Genomic DNA, 14,365 nt, shown 5'->3' with positions numbered 1-14,365 from the left:
AAACATACATTTTTTTTGTACGCCCATAGTTAAGGTTCCAAGTTCTTATCACTTTACGTTATAAGTTTACAACCCATGCTCTCGTAGACATTAGAATTAAAGTGTGACGTCTCGAGATAGGTCCTAGGTGTTGTCCTTCAAGTTTTCTCGTCTTTGAATCTATTTGTTCTGAAGGTGAGGTGAGAGTAACCGTTTCTCTTAGATAATTAGCCTAAACCAGTTAACATAGTGCTAGATTTTGTTGGATTGTTATGTATTTTGAAAGACTAACAGTTGGTATTAGAAGAAATGATGCCTTGAGAAAATTCAATCAAGAAGAAGGAATAATAGCAATTATTGAATTCACATGCTGGTTGGTGAATAACTCTAATAACCATTCTAGATTGCGAGAAGAAGCACAAATTCTACACCTTGCATCAAAAACTTAGCATCGAAAAAGAAACCTTAGCTTTTAAATTCTTATAGAATTGTCATGAGGTCATCTTAGTGTGTTGTGTAGGGTATCAATTTGATGGAGGGAAAAGCAAAAAGCATACCAAAATAATTGCTCCCCAATCAAATGATCATGCTCACCTCAAGCTTTTCGTCAAGGTAAAAGCTTAAAATTCCACCCTCCATTTTCTCATTTGTTCAACTTCTTACTTCCTTTAGGTGAATTTTCAAATATTTAATTAATTGCATGAGTTTAATTAGTACTATTGTATTTCTAAGTTTATTATTTGTTTTGTAAATATTTAGGAATTAGGTGGACTTTGTGGAGCCGCACTAGGATTTATAGTGAGTGAAGCCATCACTAATACTTGGTATTGCAATGATTCAAGATTGCTTGGAAAATCGTATTGAATATGTTACCCTTATTTGTAAATATGAATTTGTAACTCTTAGAAAATATTTTGAAGTTATATTGCATAAATGGTTTAGCGAATATCTTATTTTTTTCAGTCTTTTGCTTGTATTTGCTATTATTTACTTGTCAAATGGTATGAAAATGCAATGGGGACTTTATCATGGAATTGAAATGTTTGTTTCAATATGGAAATGAGATATAGTCATAATAAAATTGGGCAGGTTTAGCTGGTTACTACAAAATATGAGATTTTTTTTTTTATTTGCAACCCATCAGCAACGGTTCATAACCGTTATAAATTTAAAAACGTTGCTAAAATTTTGTACGAAACAAGCATAAACAAGCGTTACAAATAATATTTGCAACGCTTAAAAACCGTTAGAAAGTTTTTTTTGCAATGGTTAATAAGCGTTGGAAATTTTAGTTTGCAACGGTTAATAATCGTTGGAAATTTCTGTTTGCAACGCTTATTAACCGTTGCAAAATTTTCCAACACTTTACCCACGCCATATTTGCAACGCTTAAAAAGCGTTGTAAAAATTATTAGCAACGGTTTTTTGCCGTTGCAAATAGTCTATTATGGTGTAGTGATTATAATGTAGAAACATAAAATATGAATAAACAACGCAAATTAACTTACTGAATCTTCCTCTGATTGGCTACTGCAATAACTAGTATACAATCTCAAAAGGCTCTACCTACTTCCGGGGGAAACTTGCACGTTTCCTGGAAATATTTCGACAAAAATACGCTCAAGACTTTTTTAGATGTCAAAATTCCTAAAATTCAAACTAACGAAGAAATCAAGTAAAATCCAAAAACATATCTACCAATTCAGTGTAATTCAAAATTTGCCGCGTGTTGTTTCTCTTTTCTTTTATTTATTTATTTTCTCTTTTTCTTTTGTCCCTATTGGAAATACCCCAAATTTATTTGAGAAATATTATTAGATTGAGACAGTTATTGGGGTATGACAAACACTTTAGTTAGTTATTGGGTATGAAAGTGTTTTTATGGATGTGTCCAAGATCACTCCTAAAAAATCTAGAAAAACCTAGTTTTAGCCATTTAGGCTAGGAAGTAATTCAAGTTGGCTTAGTACCGTAGCTCATAAATTATGAAGAGAAAGCAACATATGATTTGGGAAAAGATTAGCATTGCAACATAAAATATTCCTAGGACAATCTAATTAGAAAGAACATAAAAAATTTATGTCAATGTTTAGCATGATGAGAAATGCATTAAGTACTTGTAATGGATCGTGAGATTGTTCAATTTTTCATATATTTTGTTACCAGTGCAGCTAACAAGTATCTTCAGAGACTGTACTGTAAAAAGACAGAAGGTTTCTTCGTTGGACTATTCTGGAATACTTTAACATTTTATGCAAATAGCCGGTCTTGATGGGCAAAATGTGTGTTGGTGTAGGTATGTAATCGATTCAAGAAAACCCAAAAAATGTGTTACTGCCGACTACACTAAAAGAAGTATAATTAACAGGATTTACAATTCAAACCCTCATTTCCCTCTCTATGTCACTGTCCTCTTCCAGGACTTGAGATGACATTTTGTGTCTTCACAAAGAATCCAGATTACTTGGAAAAAGGTTTTTACATTTAGTTAAGCTTCTCTATTTTCTTTCTTTTCTTGTTTTGTTGAGGTTTCTCCTTGTTTTGATTAAAGTTGAAACTGCATGTTCTAGCTTCTTAGAGATAATGACCAAAAAATACATTGAATTTTGCATTTGGTTTCAGACAACGTACTTTTTTTTTATTCGAATAAGCATTGTACTTTCACAAAATTTCAATTTAGGCATTTCGTCCAATTAGTTGGATGTCCAGCTGTTAAAAATTTCTCTAATTCTAATTTGCCAATGTGGCAGTTGTTTAGACCATGAGGTGGCATTCATTCAACATTTCGACACACCAACTCATCAAATTACAAATGATCGATATTTCAACACGCCAACATTTTGACATCTTGATATTTCGACACGCCAACTCATCAAATTACAACTGATATATCGGTCCAAATGTTGATATTTTGAATTGGTGTGTCAAAATATCAAAATGTTGGCGTGTCAAAATGTCAGCATGTCGAAATGTCAAAATGTTGATCAGTTGTAATTTGATGAGTTGGTGTGTCGAAATGTTGAATGAATACCACCTCATGGTCTAAACAACTGCCACATAGGCAAATTAGAATTGGGGAAATTTATAACGGTTGGAAATCCAATTAATTGTATGGAATGCCTAAATTGAAACTTTGTAAAATTACAATGTTTATTTGAATAAAAAAAACAGTACACTGTCTGTTTTGAAACCAAGTGAAAGTTCAATATATTTTTTGGTCATTACCTCTTATAGTTATAAAACAATTTTAGTTGGTGGATCTCGATCTTCTCCACCAACTAGTTACCCTACACTTTGTTCTATATATTTTTCATGGCCGTCCGAATTCAAGAGAAGTTCAGGCTAAAGGTAAATTCATTCTCATACTCTTTTGAGATGATAATATTTGTTGAATTTCCTTTCAAGGATTTGTGCACGCATTGTTGTCAAAACTTGTATAAGAATGTTATTATGTTAAGAATGATCATTGTTCTTTATATGTATTTTTTTTCTTCTTCTAAAGTTTCTGTTTTCTTATCAGCATCTTGATTCTGTGGTTTAGGCCAGGTTGAATTGGTATTATAACTGGATTATGATTTTGCCCAAACTTTTTCCATCTCTAGTGAATTTGCAATAGACTGTCTCTTGAAGGTATTATTAATTAGTAGAAGAATATGTCTGTAGCTAGCTCCCTCTCCTCTTGTCTGTCTTTTAACTGTTTTCATTCTCTTTCCTTTCTTCCGATCCTTTTGTTTTCTTGTTTGTGTTTTTATCAATTGAGCCATTGGCTCCATCCATGGTTGTATGCCTCCCTCCAAAAATGTGGGAACGAACTTGAGGCCTGGGGCAATTTACAATCAGAAGTTTTCAATTATGTAGTTATTTAAAAATCCTACAAGGCTGCGATTATAGCCTTGATAATGGTTTCTCTGTAGCCGATAATGGTGATCGAGTGTGACTGCTTAGGAGGTCAAAAGCAAAGTCAAGTCATAATAGAGGTGGCTCTCGATATATAAGACATGGACTACTTAAGTGTTGGGGTTTATACCAACCAATCGATTCCCCCACTACACGGATAATTTGTATTTGAACACAATTCAATTCCAGACAAATTATAAATATCAACTACAATCTATATTAACATGCCCAATTCACTAAACAACTATTAACAACAGATAATAATATAAAGCAGAATTAAACACATACCACAACACAAAGATATACCGTGGTTCGGCCAATGGTGCCTACTTCCACAAGAGCTAGTCTTTTATAAAGTGAGAAAGAAGATTACAATCTCTCATTTCAGTCTCTCACCTTATCTCTTTACAGGGTTGTCTCTCTGTAAAAGTTATCTCTCAATCTTTATAGCTTTCAAGATTGGGTTTTCTCTGACTTTTGTGTTGCCTCTCGTGTATTTGGTTTTGCCAAAAAACCTAAACATATAGTGCCAAACTTGCGGTTCCAGAAAAATAGAATCCTGCCAAAATAGCGTGCTCGTGGTATGGCTAAGTCGAGCGCGGGGTGCGCTCACTCGTCAGGCAATTCATCAAGGCATGGGCGTGAGTCGCGCTTGGGTCAAGACCAATCTGAGCGCGGGTCGCGCTCAGACTTCTCCAAGCAGATATTAACTCCTTTTCTCTCCTTATGTGAGGGATAACGCCAACAATCTCCCCCTCCCGAACAGTGAGGTGGGCTACCTCCATACAATTTCCAAATCAACAGGAGGAGTATGCTGCCATTCCGGCAATAGCACAACAAACATCAAACTTACCTTTTGGTAAGACTTTGGTCATCATATCCGACCCGTTCTTGTCGGTATGGATCTTCTCGATACACAAATGTTTGTCTTCGAGTACTTCTCTAATCCAATGATAACGCACGTGTATGTGCTTGGATCTAGAATGAAAACTCGGATTCTTACTCAAATGGATGGTGCTCTGACTGTCACATAGAACTACAAACTGTTTCTACTTTAGCCCTAGTTCGTCGAAGAACCTCTTCAGCCATAGCATCTCTTTGCAACACTCAGTGGCTGCAATATACTCGACTTCTGTAGTAGAAAGGGCAACACACTTTTGCAACTTTGATTGTCAAGAAATTGCTCCCCCTGCAAAAGTAACCAGATAACCGGAGGTGGACTTCATCGAGTCAACATCACCTGCCATGTCTGCGTCAGTGTAGCCTTCAAGTAAGGGCTTACTTCCACTAAAGCAAAAACACGATTTAGAAGTGCCTTTGAGATATCTCAATATCCACTTAACACCTTTCCAATGATCCTTCTCCAGATTTGACAGAAAACGACTTACAACGCCCACGACGAAAGCTATATCCGGTCTTGTACACACCATTCGTGACATCGTTTGCCCCATCGCGGATGCATAAGGAATTTTTTCTATCCGACTCGCTTCATGCTCACCCTTTTGACACATCTCTTTGGTCATGAATCGGCCACCAAGCGATTAACCGGATCGGCTTCGCTTTTGATCCATGTTGAATCTCTTCAACACTTTCTCAATGTAGCTTTCTTGAGAAAGTCTTGAGAAAGTCACAACTTCCCACTCTTTATGTCATGAGTGATCCGCATCCCAAGTATCTGCCTTGCTTGACCCAAATCCTTCATCTCAAAGGACTTACTCAAGTCTTTCTTCAGCTTGGATATCTTATTGATGTTTGGGCCAACTATCAACATATCATCCACATATAGCAATAGCACAATGAAATCTCCGTCTGGAAATCTCTGAACAAACACACAATGATCGGAAACAGACTTCTTGTATCCTTGCTTCGCCATAAAGGAATCAAACTTTATGTACCACTGTCTCGGTGCTTGCTTTAACCCATACAAGCTCTTTATCAGCTTGTATACTAGGTGCTCCTTGCCTTTGACCTCAAATCCCTCTGGCTGGTCCATGTAGACATCTTCTTCAAGGTCTCCATGAAGAAAAGTTGTCTTAACATCTAGCTGTTCAACCTCTAGGTTCATACTTGCGGTCATACCTAATACCACCTGGATAGAAGTCATCTTCACTACAGAAGAGAAAATCTCATCAAAGTCAATCCCTTTCCTTTGACCGAATCCCTTCACAACAAGGCGAACTTTGTGCCTTGGGTGAGGATTGTTCTCCTCATGCTTGACTTTGTATGTCCACTTATTCTTGAGAATTTTTCGTCCTTGCGGTTTCTCAACTAACTTATTAGTGTGATTCTTATGCAAAGAATCTATCTCGTCATGCATAACCTTCAACCACTTTTATTTGTCTGTACCTTCAAGTGCTTCTTGATAGTACATAGGTTCTCCACCATCCGATAGTAGTACGTACGTATGTGGTGGATACCTGGTTGAAGCTAGTCTCTCTCTGTTTGACCTCCTTGCCCCATTTGCTGGTGCCTTAGGAGGATGCACTTTTGCTTGCTCTGGTGGTGGTTCATGCATCTTATCTGCATCTTCTATACCAATATGTTTTATCCCATCATGAGCAATAGGATTCTCATCATGAGCTTCAAACTCATGGTTATCTGCATTCTCAATGCCTTTTGCATGTTCTACAGTAGGAACTTCTGGTTCTGAATCAACAAGATCATTGGTGAAAGCCTGTAGCTTCTCACCCTCCTCAAAGTCTACTATGGTTTGGTCTTCCAGGAACACAACATCTCGACTTCGGATTACCTTCTTGTTAATCGGATCATAGAGTTTGTAACCAAACTTTTCATCTCCATAACCTAGAAAAATACACTACTTGGCTTTTTCATCAAGCTTGGATCTCTCATCCTTCGGAATATGCACAAGTGCCCTGCACCCAAATACTCTAAAGTATCCATAATCAACATCTCTGCCTGACCATACTCTCTCTGGATAATCACTATTCAGAGGCTTTGACGGCGATAGGTTGATCACATACACGGCTGTACGCATTGCTTCTATCCAGTAGGTTCTAGGTAGCTTAAAGTGAGGCAACATGCATCTCATCCTCTCTACAATGGTACGGTTCATTCTCTCTGCTATTCCATTCTGTTGCGGTGTCTTGGGAACGGTCTGCTCATGACGAATCCCATGACTATGGCAATACTCTTGAAATGGCCTAATGTACTCAGCCTCATTATCTGAGCGAATACACTTCAACAACTTCCCAGTCTCTCTTTCCACCATGTTGTGGAATTTCTCAAACACGCCAAGTACTTCATCCTTGGTCTTCAGACTATAGGCCCATATATTTCTTGACGCATCATCAATGAAGGTCACGAAGTAAGAAGCTCCCCCATGGGACTTCACTTTTATAGGACCACATAAGTCTGTGTGCACTAGTTCAAGGACATTGTCCTTTCTGTGAGAGGGGAATCTTTGGAAAGACACCCTGTGTTGCTTTCCTACCAAACAGTGAGTACATGTATTTAAATGTGTACCTTTGATGTCTGGCAAGGCCTTTTGCTTAGCAAGAACTTCCATTCCTTTTATGCCCATATATGACACGGTCTCTTTGTGCCCACAGATTCGGAGGAAGCTTCTTCTTACGCCAAGATTCACTTACGCTTTACACAAACTTTTGTGTTTTATAAAGAGAGCAAGTTTTCTTCCTCGGTCTGCCGCTGAATGGAACCCTGCTTTCGGTTTCCATACCCTGTTACCAAACGAGTTTACAAAGCCATCGTCATCTAACTTTCCAGCCGAAATTAGGCTTAGCCAAATGTCAGGGACATGTTTTACATCCTTGAGTGTCAAGGTGTAGCCGACATTGGTTTCTACATGAACATCTCCAATGCCTATAATCTTCGAGACACCACTGTTATCCATCTTCACTTCACCATATTCACCACAGCTGTAGGTAGTGAAGAATTCCCTGTGCAGTGTGATGTGATATGATGCTCCTGTATCTATCACCCACTCTGTATCCTGACATGAGGTACTAAGACAGCACACACCACAATCTGACACAATTCCCACTAGGTCGTCGACTAGTGTGGTAGTATCTCTGCCTGTGTTTCCGTTCCTTTGCACCATGTCTTAATGTACACATTTATTCTTCTCATCCCTCTTTATTGTTATACACTCATATCTGAAGTGACCCTTGGTGGCACAATAGTAACATTGTCTCTCTGCTTTAGGAGTTCTAGTTTTACCCCTAGATTTACTTCTGTCATCACCTCTAGAAAGAGATGGTTTTCTGTATCTATCTCCCCCGTTTCTCTGTGACAAGGATCTCTGAGCGGGAGGAGCTGCCTTTTGAACTCCTTCTAGTCTCCTCATTCAACAAAGACGCGGTAGCCATCTCCATGGTAACAATTCCATCCTTGGCTACTCCGTGTAGAGAGACTGCTAATGTCTCCCAACTTTCGTGTAGAGAGCCTAATAGAAACAAAACCTCAACTTCATCTCCCAAATCAATCTTCATCAAATGCATCTGATTGATGGTATTCTATAATTTATTAAGATGCTCAGACATTGAAGAACCTTCTTGGTACTTCGTGTCGGCAAACTTCTTAACGACCAACACTTTGTTTCCGCCCGATTTCCTCTCATAAAGGTCTTCAAGTTTCTTCCACAAACCAAAAAATGTAGTCTCTGGGGATACATGGTGAAAGACACTGTCGTCAATCCACTTTCGAATGTACCCAATTACTTTTCTGTCAAGTTTGCTATACTCAGCCGCATCCACCGTTTCCGGTCTTTCTCCTCCATTCTCAATGGGTTGTGCCAAGTCCTTGCAATAAAGCAAGTCTTCCATCTTGACTGTCCAAATGGTGTAGTTCTTCCTATTTAGATTCGTCATGCGAGTGTTCATGGAATAGTCCATTTCTACAAGTTATTTAAACTCAAATCTTCTCTCAGAAATTTTGTCAAACACCTTCCAACCAAGATTTGGATAACACCTTAGGCTAATCTAACTTGGCTTTGATACCACTTGTTGGGGTTTATACCAATACCAATCGATTCCCCCATTACACAAATAATTTGTATTTGAACACAATTCAACTCCAGACAAATTATAAATATCAACTACAACCTATACTAACATGCCCAACTCACTAAACAACTATTAACAACAGATAATAATGTAAAATAGAATTAAACGCATACCACAACACAAAGATATACCGTGGTTCAGCCAATGGTGCCTACTTCCACAAGAGCTAGTCCTTTATAAAGTGGGAAGAAAGATTACAATCTCTCATTTTAGTCTCTCACCTTACTAGATCACTCTTATCTCTTTACAGGGTTGTCTCTCTGTAAATGTTATCTCTCAATCTTGATAGCTTTCAAGATTGGGTTTTTTCTGACTTTTGTGTTGCCTCTCGTGTGTTTGGTTTTGCCAAAAAACCCAAATATATAGTGCCAAACTCGCGGTTCCGGAAAAATAGAATCTTGCCAAAATAGGCATGGGCTCGGGTCGCGCTCGCGGTATGGCTAAGTCGAGCGTGGGGTGCGCTCACTCGTCAGGCGATTCATCAAGGCATGAGCGCGGGTCGCGCTAGGGTCAAAACCAATCTGAGCGCGGGTCGCGCTCAGACTTCTCTAAGCAGAAATCAACTCCTTTTCTCTCCTCATGTGAGGGATAACGCCAACATTAGGTAGTGACGACAGGTCATCTTTCATTGTTTAACACCTAGTTGCTAGGGTTCTAAGCAACAATCTCTGTATGAAAAATAAGTCTAAACCAAGGAGTTCTCTCCTTGTTTCATTCAACTGAACTTGCGGCCAGTTCTAACAAAACTATGTAATAGTAAGAGTAACTCAACAAACTATAATACTAACTCCGAAGCAGAGAAATGGAACTAAATCTCTTCAATTCACTGAAACTTTAGATTGCTACAATAAATAGACATTGGATCTCGACATTTCAAGTTAGTAAATTAGTTTCATGATTTAACTAATTTAGTAACAAACTTGGTTAAAATGCTGCTAGTAAGACAACGAGGTGGCAGAGCTTTGTTCCTTCATAACTTTCACTTTGATCAGTCCTTTTGTGTTTGCAGATATGGAAACATAGCCACAGAGTTCTAGGCACTCTATCACTCGTTTTCCACTTAGTAGAATTCTACTATGGATTATTCCATCATGTGAGTGGAAGTAAAAAGAATTCAGCTGTCCTCATCTACTACATGATTGAAGTTACACGGGGACATTGGATTATGTTTCTATTAATGCTTGAGAAGCCAAACTGGAAATCCGAATGTGGTAAACTAGAAATTTTTGCTTGCGCCGACCAATATCTATTAACATTTGTAAGCTTGTGGATATCACCTGTTGGCAAGACCGTCTCTCCTTATATAGAAATTATGTCTGAAGTTTTTCTGTTTGTAGCGATTTTTGTAGTTGCTTTCATTGTTGTCATGGAAAAGATGCCTAAATCACAAAACCCTAATGTACTTGATCATGGCAGTTCAGGTGGTACTGAAATGACCAACCAAAAAGCAATATCCAAACAAACTTTGATAAACGAAATCAATAGTCAACAAACTGTGCACAAAGAAAAGTTACAACACAGCAATGAAGTGAGTGATCCAGATATTGAAATGGGCCAAGCACCGGCGAACACAGCAATGAAGTTGTTCGTCAAAAAAGTTAAGTGGGCAATACTTCAGCAGACAGCAGCAAACTATGCCTTTACCATGCCTTGTAATAGCCTTTTTTATTTGTTTGAAGGGAGACCCAACTGGATTGCCAGATGGGAAACACCTCTCATGCCATAGTGCCATACTATAGGTTTGTAAACTAATATGGGGGGTGTTGTGCACATGATTATTACAAGTATATAGGGCCTACCTAGTAGGAAAGATATACTTTCTATAATGATGCAGTCCTCCCCCAATACACTTCTGTTGTATTAAACTTCATTGTAATTTTCCCAACATATCAATACAATTTGCTAAATTACCCAAAAAAAAAAAGTTAAGTGGGCAATACACAACAAAGCAATCGTGTAGTAAGAGCAGTGTTTTTACCAGTACTGTTGCAATGTGGTTTCTTGCTTCACTCCGGAACAGAGGATTCTATTGAGGAGCCATGCTTGGGAAGAGCCACTTTTATTACAGTTATTGATGGCCGGTGAGCTTTTCATGGAGAGCTTGTTGAAACACAGGTAAATATTTACATAGTGGAAAATTTTGTACTGTAAGAAAAAGATGATTGTATACAAGGCTGGCCATACGTCTTCTTGTCTAGAGAGGTTGCTCAATCACTTTAGTTACGTTGTTATTAGCAGCTAAGGGTGTGTCGCGTTCAGTATAATAAAAAGGCTGAAGAAGGGTATGCCTTATTTTATGTTGATTTCATACTTGTATAGCTTGTACTCACAACTGTATTCATATTAATCACAATATTACTTATTATTGAGGAGTCAATGTACTTTTGAACTGTCTTGACACCAAGTGCTATATGACAGGCACCTAATTCTCTACTTGATAATACTGAAACTAATTAACAATCTCCCTCAAAAATACATACCAACAAGAAAAATAAACCGACAAGTCATTTTAATTGCATTCGACGTCTGTTCTGCGCCGTGATTCTCTGTGCCACTGATCCAATGCAGGTCCCTGCGTCATTATGTGCAAGTACTGCAATAGCTCCGAACCTCCAAGTTTGTGATCCCTGTAGAATCTAGCATCTAAATCAACATGCATATGAAGAAGCCTGTGTGGATCTTTTGTTCATGACAGTGGGGTCAGCGGCTACTGCTTGGAAATTTCTCAACATAGTGCTGCCACATACAAATGACAAGATACTAAGAAGAGGGATTCAACTGGCATCTAGGTGTGTAGTATGTACAGTTAAAAACATGTGAAGAGCTCAACCATCTGCTATTGGAATATTGCCCTTGCCCAAGGCAACTGCGGGAATGGGCAGTAAGAAAGTCCACATTCAGATGAGAATCTTGCAACTACCAAAATGCTCCGAAAGAGCCAAAGGGGTGCAGCAGTGGTCTGGTAAGAGATGCATTTCGGATGCAACAATCGTTGGTGGAATAGTGTGTTTGTGGCTGCACAGAAACAGCATGTACATTGAGGAGGAGCAGCTGAGTCTGAATTTTCTTATGAAATTTACAAGAGATCAAGTTGTGTGTGGACATTTAAAGAAGGGTGTTCATGATCAAATTGTCCTGAATTTCCTGGAGTGTTGCAGGCTAGATGGGAACTGCTTCCAAAAACCCTAGTGTAAATTGAGGTTCCCACAAGGTTCAATTCACAAGTGAAAATTAATAATGATGGTGCGTCTAGCGATCAACTTATAATTCTGGTCGAGCAGGGTCAGGAGCAATCTTCAGGGAGTCAAGTGTGGTGTTCTTCTTAGCTATGTGCAAAGGATTAGGACTCAACACTAACCCCATTGCAGTCTGTCGTGCTAAACCTCAGAGTGTGGAGAGACCAATCACCAAACTAGCTAGCTGCCACATGCACACAACACCAAATCAGACAGACCTAAATCATTCCATTCCACCCGTCTCCACGTTACAACCGCCACTCCCCACCATCCTACTGCTGTCTCCGCTTTTAAAAGCACCACTACCATATTTACCAGCTCCGGCCAGCCTATCTTATTCCTTTCGGTCTTTGTTTATAATATGTGTCATCAATGATGGTAATGGACATTGTACACGTCTATACGATGGAGGCATGTATCTTTATCAGTTACTACCATTATTATGGATTGTTTTTGTTTCTATAGAGGTGTATCTAGAAGCGGAGTACTAGAGATGCTAATGGTGTTACATCAGTGACCTTCAGGTGTGAAGTTAAAAAATTGTTGAAAAACCAGGATTTGTTATAGTGTTCACCTCAAGGTTCTAATTCCAGGGATTGTAATCAAAATGTTCACTTCAATGCTGTTTTAGAAGGCGCAGCAGAATAACCTCATAAAAAAAAAGATGGTATAAATAACAAAGCCTATAATTCAACACACCAATTATCGTCGTTTCTCATCCACGCCCTCTTCATCATGTGCCAAAGTAAGTTTAAATAACAGCATAGATGGATATACAGGTGTGTGGGGCGGTCGCAGCCCCTGAGATTAGAAAAACTCCACTACCACATAACTAATTGCCTAGAAAAATCTTCAAACTATAATGACTTGCACCTCCAATTACTTTAGCAAACTTCCACTACCGCACCCCCAAAATTTTAAAAAACTTCCAAAATTTTCACAGTGATAATATAATCTAGAAATTGGGCTCTAGACACTTTCTTTAGTGTGTTTTTTGTCTAGAGAAAGACCAATATTATCTTTTGATTCTACTCCAATTTTAACAACACGTCACTTTTTGGGTGTATTAACTGTTTTTAAAACTTCTTATTTCTCCTTTTTACTCTTTTATTTGTAACTGCCAATTTCTTCTACAAATAAATAATACGAAAATCTAATGTGCGCAGGCTGTAGGTGTGTGTGTCAATCGAGACCACTCATCAGGCAAGGGTGCGTGTGTATTGCTCTAAGATGTACTGCAATCAAATAATACAATTGTCTTATAAAAAAAAAACCATTTGTCCTTTCACAATTTCACAATTTGAATTACATCAAACAAAACTTAAACGTGTTATTCAAAATTATCAGAGATGCATTTTAAATTGTTAAAGCTGTATTGAAATTAGTTGTAATCAACATACATTTTTTTCCATTTTTGAAGTTGATGTTTTCCATATTGTTTTGGTCTCTCCAGAAATTCATCTCACTTTTAATTGGAATTTTGTAGATTTCGGATGAATTTTAGTTATTTTGATTAACCCACTACTCTTTTGGTAACTGATTTAGTTCGTATATTTTTTTTTTGTTGGTAGTTGGCTTATTTAGTTGGGACCAATAAAAGAGGTCAAAATTGTAAAAGTCAATATGAAATTTGAGACAGATGTCAAATTTCAGTTTTTATGGAGGAAAAACAAAAAAAAAGTTTGCTATTTCCTCTAAACTTAAGAAATTTGCGTCTGTGTACATATACCCAATTTTCTGATAATATAATAATAAAAAAAATAGTATGAAAAAAAAAAACTAATAAAAAACATTTCAATAAACCACGTTTTTTTACTTCTCTTTTTGCCCTTACAAAGTTATCATTTATCATTTATCATTTATTTTGAGTCCAAAACCATTAAAGAGTAACAAATGTGTCTTTGAATGTTTGATGGGTTAATGAGACTAAAACAAATAGCCAAAGGCCCAAAGCCCAACCGGTCAATTTGTATAATTCTAATCACCTATAACAAACCCGTAAGCTCTCCCTCATTTCTTTCTTAAACAAGCGTCAGACCTCAACCCAAAACAAAAAACAAATTCAGAAAGGACTTGCGGTGCAGCTTGTTGCACATTTGTCATAATTATTTGTAAAACTCATTATCATTATCAATAAAATTTTTACTTAAAAAAAAAAAAAAAAAAAAAACAAAAAACAAAGGTAATTTTTTTACTTACAATATTAATCTT

General features: G+C 37.6%; 1 long non-coding RNA gene across 2 annotated transcripts; it reads left to right on the top strand.

Moving 5' to 3' along the window:
• Positions 1-3,062: 3,062 nt before the first annotated feature.
• On the top strand, positions 3,063-12,705 carry LOC147516756 (uncharacterized). Of its 2 annotated transcripts, none has more exons than XR_015211134.1 (3): positions 3,063-3,327; positions 10,335-11,033; positions 11,487-12,705. It is a non-coding gene; the product is annotated as an uncharacterized LOC147516756 (long non-coding RNA). The 2 variants fall into 2 exon arrangements; XR_015211135.1 differs by having other exon boundaries at positions 9,928-11,033.
• The last annotated feature ends 1,660 nt before the right edge of the window (positions 12,706-14,365 follow it).

This window comes from Coptis chinensis, chromosome 2, assembly GCF_015680905.1.
Source record: "Coptis chinensis isolate HL-2020 chromosome 2, ASM1568090v1, whole genome shotgun sequence".
Taxonomy (NCBI): Eukaryota; Viridiplantae; Streptophyta; class Magnoliopsida; order Ranunculales; family Ranunculaceae; genus Coptis; species Coptis chinensis.
This window is presented reverse-complemented; position numbering and strand designations above follow the sequence as displayed.